The sequence below is a fragment of the Symphalangus syndactylus genome, chromosome 13 (assembly GCF_028878055.3).
Source record: "Symphalangus syndactylus isolate Jambi chromosome 13, NHGRI_mSymSyn1-v2.1_pri, whole genome shotgun sequence".
Lineage (NCBI taxonomy): Eukaryota > Metazoa > Chordata > Mammalia > Primates > Hylobatidae > Symphalangus > Symphalangus syndactylus.
The window spans coordinates 116,351,227-116,365,412 of NC_072435.2; the positions used below are offsets into that span (position 1 = coordinate 116,351,227).

At 47.1% G+C, this 14,186-nt stretch overlaps 1 long non-coding RNA gene across 2 annotated transcripts; it reads right to left on the reverse strand.

Moving 5' to 3' along the window:
- Nucleotides 1–3,308: 3,308 nt before the first annotated feature.
- Nucleotides 3,309–14,174, reverse strand: LOC129460156 (uncharacterized). 2 transcript variants are annotated; one of them, XR_010114988.1, is made up of 3 exons: nt 13,715–14,174; nt 8,411–8,532; nt 3,309–4,189 (listed from the first exon to the last, which is right to left on the reverse strand). It is a non-coding gene; the product is annotated as an uncharacterized lncRNA (long non-coding RNA). The 2 variants fall into 2 exon arrangements; XR_008650179.2 differs by lacking the exon at nt 8,411–8,532.
- Nucleotides 14,175–14,186: the final 12 nt, after the last annotated feature.

Below are 14,186 nucleotides of genomic sequence, written 5' to 3' on the forward strand. Positions count from 1 at the left end.
CCAGCTGGGGAGACAGACTTTCCCTGGGACGTGGAAAGTGAGTGGAAACTGAAGGGATGCATCCGAGTTAATCTGGGGGAGCTGAGAGAGGAAGAGGTTGCAGACGGACCAGGGACATTGAGGAGGGTAAAAGCTTTCAAGGGGGAATGAGCCTGGATGGTCTCGAGAACTGATGGGCGTGGGAACAGTGGCCCTGGGAAGAATTTTGGACTTGATCCTAAGAGCAGCAGGAAGCCACTGAAGTTGGGGGATCATGTAATCTTTAGAGTCCTGTACTGAATATTTTGCTTTTCTTTCTCATTCAGAAAAATGGATTTTGAATTCCACACCTGCCATACTAATTTTTAAAACTTTATTTTCAGAAATAGAAAATAAGAGAACGATGGACTATGTATTTCTTCTCAGGGTTAAATATGTTAAAAGGTGCAAATTGCTTAGCATTCTGTATGTGGTCTATAAATGGTAATTCCCTATCTTTCCTCTTAATTCCATTCCACAATTTCCTTCATTCCAGGAGCATCGAAGGAGATCAATCCTCCCTACAGACTAAAGATAAATTTCATCTGAAGTACCTGGATGGATGAAAAATTTGACTGGTTCAAAAGATTAAAGGGTAATTATTTTACAAATTATTATTCAAATAGTATGCTCCCCATGAGCATACAACATATTATTTGATTTATGGAATTGCAATTTACGTTCAACTTTTTAGGAGCACATTTATTTATTTACTTAAAAAATCGTTTTGCGACAGAGTCTTGCTCTTTCATCCAGGCTGGAGTGTAGTGACGTGATCATAGCTCACGCAGCTTCGATCTCCCAGGCTCAAGCAATCCTCCCACTTCAGCCTCCCTAGTAGCTGGGACCATAGGCATGCGCTACCATGCCTGGATGATTTTTTATTTTTAGTAGAGATGAGGTCTCATTATGTTGCCTGAGCTGATCTCAAACTCCTGGGTCTGAGCAATCCTCCCACCTCAGCACCCCCAAAGTGCTAGGATTATAGGTGTGAGCCACCGAGCCTGGCCTAGAAGCATATTTATTTTAGCAAACAAGACTAAGTTTCAAAAAGGCAGGAGCCACGTCCATGTTTTTCCCACACTGTAAGATCACCACCTTGCTGGACATGTAGTAGACTTTCAAATATCTGTTAGATAGATTTAAATACTGAAATATATTTTCTGCTACATTGAAAGTCAGGGGCCTCAATTCTAGGGTTTTCTCTTTATAGTTGTTAACATGAATTTTGATGGCATGAAAATGCTTGTTCTGGCCGGGCGTGGTGGCTCACGCCTGTAATCCCAGCACTTTGGGAGGCAGAGGCGGGGAGATCACGAGGTCAGGAGATCAAAACCATCCTGGCTAACATGGTGAAACCCCGTCTCTACTAAAACCACAAAAAAATTAGCCGGGCGTGGTGGCGGGTGCCTGTAGTCCCAGCTACTCGGGAGGCTGAGGCAGGAGAATGGCGTGAACCCGGGAGGCGGAGCTTGCAGTGAGCCGAGATTGCGCCACTGCACTCCAGCCTGCGGGACACAGCAAGACTCCGTCTCAAAAAAAAAAAAAAAAAAAAAAAAGAAAATGCTTGTTCTTTGAATTATATTTAGCTCATACAAACTCTACTGCACAATTATGTTGTAAAAGGGAATTAAGTTTTATCTTTAAGTTGTTATTATAGCCTTGGGAAAAGGTGAACATTGAGAATAACTACATGAAGTGGTAGCATATTATATTGTTAATTTTGCTACTTTTCTTTTTCTTTTTCTTTTTTTTTTTTTTTTTTGAGATGGAGACTCGCCCTGTTGCCCAGGCTGGAGTACAATAGCGCAATCTTGGCTCACTGCAACCTCCACCTCCTGGGTTCAAACAATTCTCTTGCCTCAGCCTCCTTAGTAGCTGGGATTACAGGCGCCTGCCACCACGCCCAGCTAATTTTTGTATTTTTAGTAGAGACGGGGCTTCACGATGTTGGCCAGGCTGGTCTTGAGCTCCTGACCTCATGATCTGCCTGCCTCGGCCTCCCAAAGTGCTGGGATTACGGGCGTAAGCCACTGTACCCAGCCCTACTTTTTCTTTTTAATGTGGTGTAGGGCCTAGAATAGACTGCCACGTGTGAAAGGTATGTCAGGCAGGGTCTGTATAAGAAACAGATGGCACATTCAAATTAGATCATTAGAAGAATATTTAATAAATGGACTATTTACAAGGTTTAAGCAGCGAGTGGGGAAGCTATAAGGGATAGTGCAGTACCCATGGGGCCTTTACCACTCCTAGATCTGAAGGTTGAGGGGAGGGAGAAATGACAGAACCCAGAAAGAGAGAGTTGTGCGGAGCAGGCTGCCTTGAGAAAGAGGGGTGACCTTTTATCAAAAGGCACAACCAACCTAAGGCCATCTGGCAGGAGGGAAGTGGGGAAAGAAACACTTCACCCATGCTGTCCTCCTGCCCTCCCATCTCTTGCTGCCCTCCCATTGGCTGTACCCGCCTGGAAGCTAGAGGGCAGGAGAGTGAGCTGCTGCAGTCCATGTAGGTCAGCCCGCCAGGGCCAAGGGCAGCACGGAGAAGGGTGGAAGAGCGGATCTGGAGGGCAAATGGAAACTATCTGGTACAGGAAGCTTCATTTGCATGCTGGATAAAGACTTGATATTTCAATCCTGGTATCTTAGGGAGGCTGTGAAACCTTAAGGGATGGAACTATGGCAGCAGGTTCAGGGTTCTCATTTGTTCATTCCTCAGATCTCCTGAGGATACTAGAAAAAGTATTGTGCTGGGTATTTGAGAGAAGCCCAACAATGGCAAAGCACTCTGAAAAATTCAGTGCATTTTCATTCCTGATGCATATATATATATATATATATATATTTTCTGATGCATGTATTATTTTTTGAGACGGAGTCTTGCTCTGTCACCCAGGCTGGAGTGCAGTGGCACAATCTCGGCTCACTGCAAGCTCCGCCTCCCGGGTTCACGCCATTCTCCTGCCTCAGCCTCCCACGTAGCTGGGACTACAGGCGTCCGCCACCGCGCCCGGCTAATTTTTTGTATTTTTAGTAGAGGTGGGGTTTCACCATGTTAGCCAGGATGGTCTCGATCTCCTGACCTCGTGATCCACCCGCCTCGGCCTCCCAAAGTGCTGGGATTACAGGCATGAGCCACCGCGCCCGGCCTGATGCATGTATTTTTAAGAACACATCCCTCCTCTATCAAGAGCACTTGTTTAGAGCTCTGAATAGTAAATACAATCCCACTGGTCTCAGAACGAGACACTGCTTCCCCAGAAGCAAGAAAGTTCAGGCAAAGCACACAGGTGCTGATTTTTTATTTTTATTTTGTTTGAGACAGCATCTCACTCTGTCGCCCAGGCTGGAGTGCAGTGGTGTGATCTTGGCTCACTGCAACCTCTGCCTCTTGGGCTCAAGTGATTCTCGTGCACCAGCCTCCTGAGTAGCTGGGGTTACAGGTGTGTGCCACCACGCCCAGGTCATTTTTGTATTTTTAGTAGAGACGGGGTTTCATCATGTTGGCCAGGCTGGTCTTGAACTTCTGACCTCACATGATCCACCCACCTTGGCCTCCCAAAGTGCTAGGATTACAGGCGTGAGCCATGACGCCTGGCCTCTGGCTGTGAATCTTATGGCTAGCAACTGACAATTATGTCCCTCACCAGGTCAGTACCCTTTAGGTTGTAGCTGGATAGACATTTTTTCAGGCCCGGGGACCAGAATAGAATGTGTGAGTGCGACTCTGGAAAGTGGACTTGCTCCTATGAATGGAGTGGATTGTGGTCTCACATTTTCTGAATCTGTGAAATCATTCCACTCTTTAATGAGGTCCTCTTAGAATGGGAGGGAATAGATCTCCTTTAGTGACATGACTTTGACAAGCAAATCAATTCGTTCCATTTGTTTCCTCTTTGAAAACAGCAATCCTCGAGCGTTACATAATCTAATCTTCATGCCTCACTGGTTTGTTCTGTCCTCCTGAGGAATTGGCAGATGGTGCCAATGCGGAGACCCGTGCACACGCCTCGCAAGCCTCATGGTAACAGGAGAGTTGCTCACAGTGTCTGTCTCTTTGCTGTGGGGTCCCTTGCTGGCATTTGTTTCCCTGGATCGGTTGTCTCTTTACCATCCCTCAGGCACCGCTGGCTTCTTGCCCTCGGCTCTCATTCCAAGATTAATTGGAAATGCTGAAAGCAGATAAAAAGAGAACAGAAAGTGAAGTTGAAAGGGCAGAGAATTTGCTGGATTTTTTTTTCTAAAAGCCCTCCTCCGTTAAAGGCCGAGTATCTTTGGAGATTTTTAGCTTCAGAATGGTGACTCCCTCCTTCAGCCTGGTCCCTGTGTACATCTTTGTTGCTGGGTTACACACAGCACAGGGACAGGGCTGGTTGTATCAGAGCTGGGAGAGTAGAGATCTGCTTGATAAGATCTCTGAATTTCCCCAACAGCGAGTCACATATCTGCAGAAATGATTGTTCCCCAGATAGGGCAGTTACCTGGAGCCCACCTTCAGGTCGGTGATGTCACTTACGAAGGGAAAATTATCTCAGAACTCTGTAAGGTGAGGAGCCTCCTGGCAAGGCCCTGTCAGCCAGAACCACAATGCTGAGATGTCCTAGTAAAGGCATTGCCTATACATCTTGTTTAAAAATTTGGAAGTGGCAGCTGCCAAAGGAAACGAGTGGTGGGCAGAGTTCTAATATTTAGGACTGGAAAGTGGCTGATGTGCTCTGGTATTGCTTTTCAATTGTTAAAATATTGAAATACTTCCATACTACTGGGTAAAGAGTTGGATCTTTGAATTCCCCATGCTCCCATCCCTCTGCTAATACGTAAGTCTGTTGAGAGGGTCTTATTTTATTCAATTTCATGAGGAGCTCTACCTGTCCATGCAGCAATGGGAGCTTCCTTTGCTGAACCCACTTTGCTTTCACCGTGCAGTACCAGTAGGTCTTCTTGGTGCATGGCCAGGCACCACTCCAAGTGCCACTCCAAGTGCTACATGTAACTGCCCTGCTCACAGGCTGCCCTGTTGGCTGACTGCTTTTGTTTGTTTTTTTTTTTTTTTTTTTTTTTTTGAGACAGAGTCTTGCTCTGTCCCCCAGGGTGGAGTGCAGTGGCGCGATCTCGGCTCACTGCAAGCTCCACCTCCCGGGTTCACGCCATTCTCCTGCCTCAGCCTCCCGAGTAGCTGGGACTACAGGCGCCCACCAACACGCCCGGCTAATTTTTTGTATTTTTAGTAGAGACGGGGTTTCACCGTGTTAGCCTGGATGGTCTCGATCTCCTGACCTCGTGATCCGCCCGCCTCGGCCTCCCAAAGTGCTGGGATTACAGGCTTGAGCCACCGCGCCCGGCCGGCTGACTGCTTTTGGATGGAACCTCCAGGCAATTAAAACATAGAACTCTCCTGCCTGTGGCGAAAACATGCCTCGTCCTTAAAGGTCACATACACCTTTATGCTTGCTGTCACTCACGATCCAGGTTGTATTTGCACGCAACAGAAATGAGCTGTCTGAAGGAGAACAACAGCCCCTGCAGCATCTTCTTTTATGGCCACCCTCCCCCATCCACTGAGTCTAGGCATAGAGGACTCATTTCTATAAAAGCAATAATGGGCCGGTGCGGTGGCTCACACCTTTAATCCCAGCACTTTGGGAGGCCTAGGTGGGTGGATCACCCGAGGTCAGGAGTTCGAGACCAGCCTGGTCAACATGGCAAAACCCCATCTCTACTAAACATATAAAAATTAGCCAGGTGTGGTGGTGCATGCCTGTAATCCCAGCTCCTTGGGAGGCTGATGCAGGAGAATCGTTTGAACCTGGGAGGCAGAGGTTGCAGTGAGCCGAGATTGCACCACTGCACTCTAGCCTGGGCGACAGAGCAAGACTCCATCTCAAAAAAAAAAAAAGCAATAATGGTTTTCTTTTTAAAAATTTGTTATTCACTAAATAATATTGTGTGAGCACCTATTATGCTATTATGTTTTGGTCACTGTGCTAAATGCAGGATGTATATAAATCAGAGCTTGTCTCTGCTTTCATGGAACATATAGTTTAGTGGGATGTGGGAAGACAGATCATAAAGGAGGCCACGGTGGCTGGAATGTGGTGGGGTCATCTGAACATGGGTTGCATTTCGTCTCATGGAAACTGCGTAGATGTCATGGGTGGCTTCTGGTGGGTGGTCAACTTATCGAATGTACCTACCCTGTTAGAGCACTGGGGTGCATGGCAGTAGTATTAAAGGTGCAAAGCATAGGGGGTGACCACTTCCTGCATCCAGTGAGGATCTCAGAGAGGTTGGGAACTGCTCTGGATTAGGCAAAGAAAGGGGGAATATTCTGAATGAGGAGTGATGGAGACGATAGGTTCTAACATATGGAGGTCGGGCATGCTATTTATTTATGTATTTATGTGTGTATTTATTTATTTATGACAGAGTCTCGCTCTGTCGCCCAGGCTGGAGTACAGTGACAGGATATTGGCTCACTGCAACCTCTGCCTCCCAGGTTCAAGCGATTTTTGTGCCTCAGCCTTCTGAGTAGCTGGGATTACAGGCTCCCGCCACCACATGTGGCAAAATTTTGTATTTTTAGTAGACATGGGTTTTACCATGTTGGCCAGGCTGGTCTCAAACTCCTGACCTCAAGTGATCCACCCACGTGGCCTCCCAAAGTGCTGGGATTACAGGCATGAACCACTGTGCCTGGCCAAGTGTGCTGCTGGAGTGCAATGACGCGATCTTGGCTCTTCGCAACCTCCGCCTCCTGGGTTCAAACAATTCTCCTCCCTCAGCCTCCTGAGTAGCTGGGATTACAGGCATGTGCCACCATGCCCGGCTAATTTTGTAATTTTAGTAGAGATGGGGTTTCTCCATGTTGGTCAGGCTGGTCCTGAACTCCTGACCTCAGGTGATCTGCCTGCCTTAGCCTCCCAAAGTGCTGGGATTACAGGTGTGAGCCTCCATGCCTGGCCCCAAGTGTACTGTTTTTAAAAGATGGTAACTTCGGACCCATCAGTCATCTGTAAGGGATAGGATTTCCTTCATCAATGCTTATTCCTTCCTTTGCCTCAGTAACCAAGTGAGTTCAGTCACCAAAATCATAATTCATGCCCCTAAAATGGTCCAGTCGACCGTTGTACTTGTCAGTATTAATTATTTTTGCTCTATCTGTCCTGATGGTTTGATTTTTCTTTTTATTGAGTTATTATTTATATGCAGTGGAGATGTACAGCCTTGAGTGTATAGTTCAGTTTTGACCCATGCATATATTCTTGCAACCCATACCCCTTTTCATTTTTATGTTAAAAATGGAGGCCGGGTACAGTGGCTCATGCCTGTAATCCCTGCACTTTGGGAGGCCGAGGTAGGAGGATTTTTTAAGCTAAGGAGTTTGAGACCAGCCTGGGCAACTGAGCAAGACCTCATCTCTACCACAAATAAAAAAAAAATTAGGCTGGGCACGGTGGCTCACGCCTGTAATCCCAGCACTTTGGGAGGCCAAGACGGGCAGATAATGAAGTCCAGAGATCCAGACTATCCTGGCCAACATGGTGAAATCCTGTCTCTACTAAAAATACAAAAATTAGGGGGCATGGTGGCACGTACCTGTAGTCCCAGCTACTTGGGAGGCCGAGGCAGGAGAATCGCTTGAACCCAGGAGGCAGAGGTTGCAGTGAGCCGAGATTGAGCCACTGCACTCCAGCCTGGCAACAGAGTGAGACTCTGTCTCAAAAAAAAAAATTAGGTCCAGTCAACCGTTGTACTTGTCAGTATTAATTATTTTTTGTTCTATCTGTCCTGATGGTTTGATTTTTCTTTTTATTGAATTATTATTTATACACAGTGAGATGTACAGTCTTAAGTGTATAGTTCAGTTTTGATCCAGGCTTTTTTTTTTTTTTTTGAGACTGAGTCTTCCTGCATCACCCAGGCTGGAGTGCAATGGCACAATCTCCACTCACTGCAACCTCTGCCTCCTGGGTTCAAGTGATTCTCCGGACTCAGCCTCCCAAGTAGCTGGGACTATAGGCATGTGCCACCACACCCAGCTAATTTTTGTATTTTTAGTATAGCCAGGATTTCACCATGTTGGCCAGGCTGATCTCGAACTCCTGACTCAAGTGACCCACCCGTCTTGGCCTCCCAAAGTGCTGGGATTACAGGCATGGGCTGCTGCGCCCAGTCCCAGGTATAAATTCTTATAACCCATAAAAACCCTTTTCATTTTTATTTTAAAAATCTTGGAGGCCGGACGTGGTAGCTCACACCTGTAATTCCAGCACTTTGGGAGGCCGAGGTGGGAGGACTGCTTGAGCTCAGGAGTTTGAGACCAACTTGGGCAACTGAGTGAGACTTCATCTCTACTACAAATTAAAAAATTAGGTGGGCATGGTGGCACGTACCTGTAGTCCGAGCTGCTTGGGAGGCTGAGGTGGGAGGAATGCTTGAGCCTGGGAGGTCAAGTCTCCAGTGAGCTATGATGGCACCACTGCACTCCAGCCTGGGCAACTGAGTGAGACTTTGTCTTGAAAAAAAAAAAAGAAATCTTGACATCCTCTCAAGTGATGAACATTTGGGTCCAAGGGCAGATTATTGGAAAAGAATCCTCTATGTAGTCCACTGACTATTACCCCCACCCTCTAAAATCTCATCCAATCCTTTCCTGAGTTTCCCAATCACACAGAGGACTTAAAACCGTAAGAACATTTTGTAATCCCAGCTTTCTGAAACCTAACAGAGATATCGTCATCTGAAAACAAGGGGAGATTAAGTGCAAAATTTGATTCTGACAATAGCAGAAAGGAACAAGTTAGACAAAGTACATCACAGAGAATGAATTCAAGCACCACCGTGTAAATGCTCCACAACCTTTTTCAAGACTCTAAACGTGACATACAGTCTTGGTGAGGAAACAACAATTTTAAAAGGAGTTTGCTACAGGGACATGGCATCATTGAACTGCGATCTGTTAAATGAGAGATCCAGGTACATTTTAGGAGTTTTGCTCTTAACCCTGCCTTACTCTTTCTGGATAGATTCTCTTAGAAATGAGGCATAAAGACAGCTAAACACACTGTTCTCTCTACACTGATGCAGTCCTCCCAAACCCACCTTTTCTATTTCACTGCGCTTGTATGCTGAGATGCCTTTCCACTGCTGCAAAACAGCTCCTTTTCTGCCTAGTTTTCACCAATGATTATACAGTCAAATAATATAACAACAGGTAATTATTTAATAATTACAATTTGTGTAACACCTAAAGGCAAATGAGAGGCTTTATGTGAAAGTGCTTTTTTTTTTGAGATGGAGTTTCACACTGTCACCCTGGCTGGAGTGTAATGGCACGATCTCGGCTCACTGCAAACTCCGCCTCCCAGGTTCAAGCGATTTTCCTACCTCAGCCTCCTGAGTAGCTGAGATTATAGGCACCCGCCACCACACCAGCTAATTTTTGTAGTTTTAGTAGAGATGGGATTTCACCATGTTTGCCAGGCTGGTCCCGAACTCCTGACCTCAGGTGATCCTCCCGCCTTGGCATCCCAAAGTGCTGGGATTACAGGCTTGAGCCACCGTGCCTGGCCGTGAAAGTGCTTTTAAAGCTGTAAAGGTATATACAATCCAAAAAGATTCTTTTAAAATCGTTTTTACATGGCAGGATACTTTGAAGCAACTGGATTTGCATTGCATCTCACAATCAGTGAGGCAAGCCATTCTCATTTTCCACATTCAGGATTTTCCATGTCTTAATGATGGTATTTCTGGAATATTCCTGGATCTGACCAGCCTCTGAAATTAGTCCTCATGTCCTCCCCACCAGACTTAAAATCCATGAAGAAAGGTATGATATTCACTTATTTACTATTCTATTCCCAAGGCCTAGCCCTTGGTGGGCACTCAGTAATTTCTGTTAAGCGAATGAACCTCATTGGTCTTGCCTTCAGTCTCCTTCCAGCCCACCTGACAATGTATTTTTTGCATTGCATTTTTGAAGCATCATTTCAAAAACACAGTTCTGGGCCGGGCGCAGTGGCTCACACCTGTCATCCCAGCACTTTGGGAGGCCAAGGTGGGCGGATCACTTGAGGTCAGGAGTTTGAGACCAGCCTGGCCAACCTGGTGAAACACTGTCTCTACTAAAAATACAAAAGAAAATTAGCTGGGCATGGTGGCAGGCACCTGTAATCCCAGATACTCGAGAGGCTGAGGCAGGAGAATCGCTTGAACCTGGGAGGCGGAGGTTGCAGTAAGCCGAGATTGGACCACTTCACTCCAGCCTAGGTGACAGAGCGAGACTCCATCTCAAAAACAAAAAGCAAAAAGCAAAAAAACCCACAGTTCTGCTTGCATTTTGCATTGCATTTTGAAGCATCATTTCAAAAACACAGTTCTGCTTGCATCCTACACAAACTCACAAAACCTTCAAGGCTTCTCCATTGCCAATAAAATAAAGTACAAACTGCTGAATGTCACACTCAAGATCTTTCATGGTCTAGTTCCAAACCACCTTTCTAGGCCCATTTCCCAGCCCTCATTTTCCCTCCCCCTTCAATTGCCAAATGATTCCCAAGCATGCCATGCAGGTTCACACTCCCAACCCTGACTTACTCTATGCCCCCTGCCTGGCATGACCTTCCTTTGGCCTTCTTTATTCATCTGATGGCATTTCACTTATTCTTCAAAAAGCAGCTCAAATGTGACCTCCTCTAATGCTTTCTCTAGCTCCCCTTAGGGTTCTCCCATGTAACTTAGCTCATAATCCCCTTATTACACATTTCCCATTATAGTTTAGTTGGTTTTCTCCCCTGACCCTCTGCCTTTTTTTTTTTTTTGAGGCAGGGTTTGGCTCTTTTGCCCAGGCTGGAGTGCAGTGGTGGGATCTTGGCTCACTGCAATCTCTGACTCCCAGGCCCAAGCCATCTTCCCATCTCAGACTCCCAAGTAGCTGGGACTATAAGTTCATGCCAGCAAGCCCGGCTAATTTTTGTATATATTTCTTTGGTAGAGATGACATTGCACTATGTTGCCTAGGCTAGTCTTGAACTCTTAACATCAGGCAATTCCTCCTGCCTTGGCCTCCCAAAGTGCTGGGGTTACAGGCATAAGCCATTGTGCCTGGCCCCAGTGGTGCTTTAATAATGTCAACTATCATATGCCACCCACTGCTGCAAACCCACCAGTGGCTTCCCTTCACACTTAGAGGAAACCCAAAGCCTTGACTTTTCTGGCCCCTGCTTTCCTCTCCAGTTTCATCTCTCTCCTACTTTCCCCCTCACTCACTCCAGCCTCCTTTATCTCCGCTTCTCCTGGAACATGCCAAGCTATTCCCTCCTCAGGGCTTTTGAACAGCCTCCCTCTGCCAGGGAAGCTCTTCTCCCAGATATATACATGACTTGCTCCTTTACTTCATTTGAGTTTCTATTCAGATATTTCCTCTGCAGAGAGGCCTTCCTTAATCACTCTCTGAAAGACCACCCTCAGTCGGGCACAGTGGCTCATGCCTGTAATCCCAGCATTTTAGAAGGCCGAGGCGGGAAGATTGCTTGATGTCAGGAGTTTAAGACCAACCTGGCCAACATAGCGAGACCCTGTCTCTATGTAAAAATATTAAATAAATAAATAAAATAGCACCCCCCGTTAAGCCCTACTCTCTTACCTGCGTTATTTCTCCCCATGGCATGAAACATCACCAGTTTGTCACCATTACTTTTCCATGCATTTATGTATTTGTTTATTTATTGCTGAGGATAGAGACCATTTTGTTTGCTATCATATCCCTGGTACCTACAACACTGCCTGGCAGATAACAGGCACTCCATTATTTGTTGAATGAGTGGATCAATCTTTGTATCCAAGATGACTACTGCAGTGCCTGGTTGTATACCTATTTGTCAAATAAGTGACCAAATTAATACATTTTACAAATGAAATGGAATCGTGGCATACATCCAGGATTATCTGGGATATGAGTGAAGGTGTTTCATCCATTTGCTTCATGGACATAATTTTTATTTATTTAGTAATCATAGGTAACATAATCAGATTCTTCAGTTTTTCAGAAACTAGTTGGTGACCGAGGTCTTGCCCAAAAATATTTAGGGCATTTCAGAAAGGTTATCAACAGTGGCACAGCAGGGATTTAGAATACCCAGCAGTCCTCTGCCTCTCATTGGCTTCTGAGGGTTTCTGATAAGGTTCTTTATCTCCTGTGATTTATATTGAATGTGCCTTTGTTTTTAATCCTGCCAAACACTGATTATTCTGAGGGCTGGAACAGGTAAGACATTGACTGACCTTGAACTCAAAGGGGGGACTCATTACACCCTGCATATCCCAGCGGACCCTGCAATGAGCCTTCAGGGCTGCAACTTCCCAGGCTGCTTCAGGATTTGGGCTTTAGGAACCTGAGTGGCTTTGATATGGCAATTCAGTCCCTTAAGGGTAGCTGATCTGGGGAACAATTTTCCACACTTTCCTAGTTTACTTTAGCCTCTGGGCAGTTGCTTTCCCAGCCCATCCATTTTCCTTAATTCCTTGCCTATGGGTAAGTAAAAGAGGCACACAGCGCCCAGCGCGGTGGCTCACGCCTGTAATCCCAGCATTTTGGGAAGCCGAGGCGGGCAGATCATGAGGTCAGGAGATCGAGACCATCCTGGCTAACATGGTGAGACCCCATCTCTACTAAAAATACAAAAAATTAGCTGGGCATGGTGGCGGGCGCCTGTAATCCCAGCTACTCGGGAGGCTGAGGCAGGAGAATCGCTTGAACCCGGGGGGGCAGAGGTTGCAGTGAGCCGAGATCGTGCCACTGCCCTCCAGCCTGGCGACAGAGTGAGACTCTGTAAAGAAGCAGACAGTGCAGAGAAGGATGAACTCTTGGCATGAGTGAAGTGTAATATCAGCAATCTGTTTGTGTATCCTTCTTTTTTTTTTTTTTTTGAAACAGGGTCTCACTCTGTTGCCCAGGCTGGAGTGTAGTGACCCAATCTCGGCTCACTGCAACTTTCACTTCCCGGGTTCAAGTGATTCTCCTGCCTACAAGTGGCTGGGATTACAGGCGCCCACCACCATGCCTGGCTAATTTTTGTATTTTTAGTAGAGACAGGGTTTCACCATGTTGGCCAGGCTGGTCGCGAACTCCTGACCTCAAGTGATCCGCCGGTCTTGGCCTCCCAAAGTGCTGGGATTACAGGTGCGAGCCACGGTGCCCGGCCTCGTGTATCCTTTTAATGAGGCCGAGCAGTGACCAGACTGTGGATGGCATTGGGGCCAGGGACCAGAACGGGGAGAGCCTGGGAGGAACCCCTCCAGTCCCCCGCAAAGCTCAAGCACCGGATACTAAAGAAGAAGGTAGATGGGGCCTCATGATGTGCAGGGGGAAGGGAACTGGCTTAACTAGATGGTCGCCTGTCCAAGCACTGGCCTAGGCCTTTTGTGTGCATAGTATCGTCTGCTGTTACCAAGAAATTAGTTATGCTTATCATCTGCATTTTACAGAAGAGGAGAACAAGGCTCAGAGAGGTTGATGACACCTGCCCAAGTTACCCAGATGGTAGGTGGCAGAGCTGGGATTTGAGATTCAGATCAGGCCTGGGAGGCTCCCTGCTGCCCACCAAGAGCAGGAATTTCTCTAGCATCTAGAAAGGCATGAAGGTGAAAGAGGGGACAAGAGCTGGAGGGGCAGCAAATGGGTCCTACCTGAGACTTACCATCATCAGGTGCTGCCAGACCTGGCTTCTCTTCTATTCTGAGAACTGATATCCTGTGGCTGAGTTACCAGGGTCGTCCTAGTCCCCGCTCACGGTACTGGGAGTGGAGGCAGCCCCACACGGAGGCGCTGGGAGCCCTTCCTCCCAGCAGTGTCCTGTCACTGCATTCCAGCCCCTGCGTTTGTAGGCAGTGGTGTCATAGAGTGCCTTCACGCTCCTCGGGTCTCCGGTTCTCCTCGGACCTCTGTAGTCCTCATTGCCAAAGTTGTACCCCCTGGGGAGTGCACTCTGCCTGCATTTCTGGAGGTTCGGGCGGTTCCGGGGCTCTGCAGGAGCCTCCAGGCGTGCTAAAGAGCGCTGCCGGCACTCCCGGGGTCTCGGCCTCTTTGCGGCCCGTTGCCAAGCCCCTTCCCTCCTCGTGCTCCCGCTCCGCGTTGCAGCGTCCCCTTCGCCGCCAGGGGCCGCCCGGAAG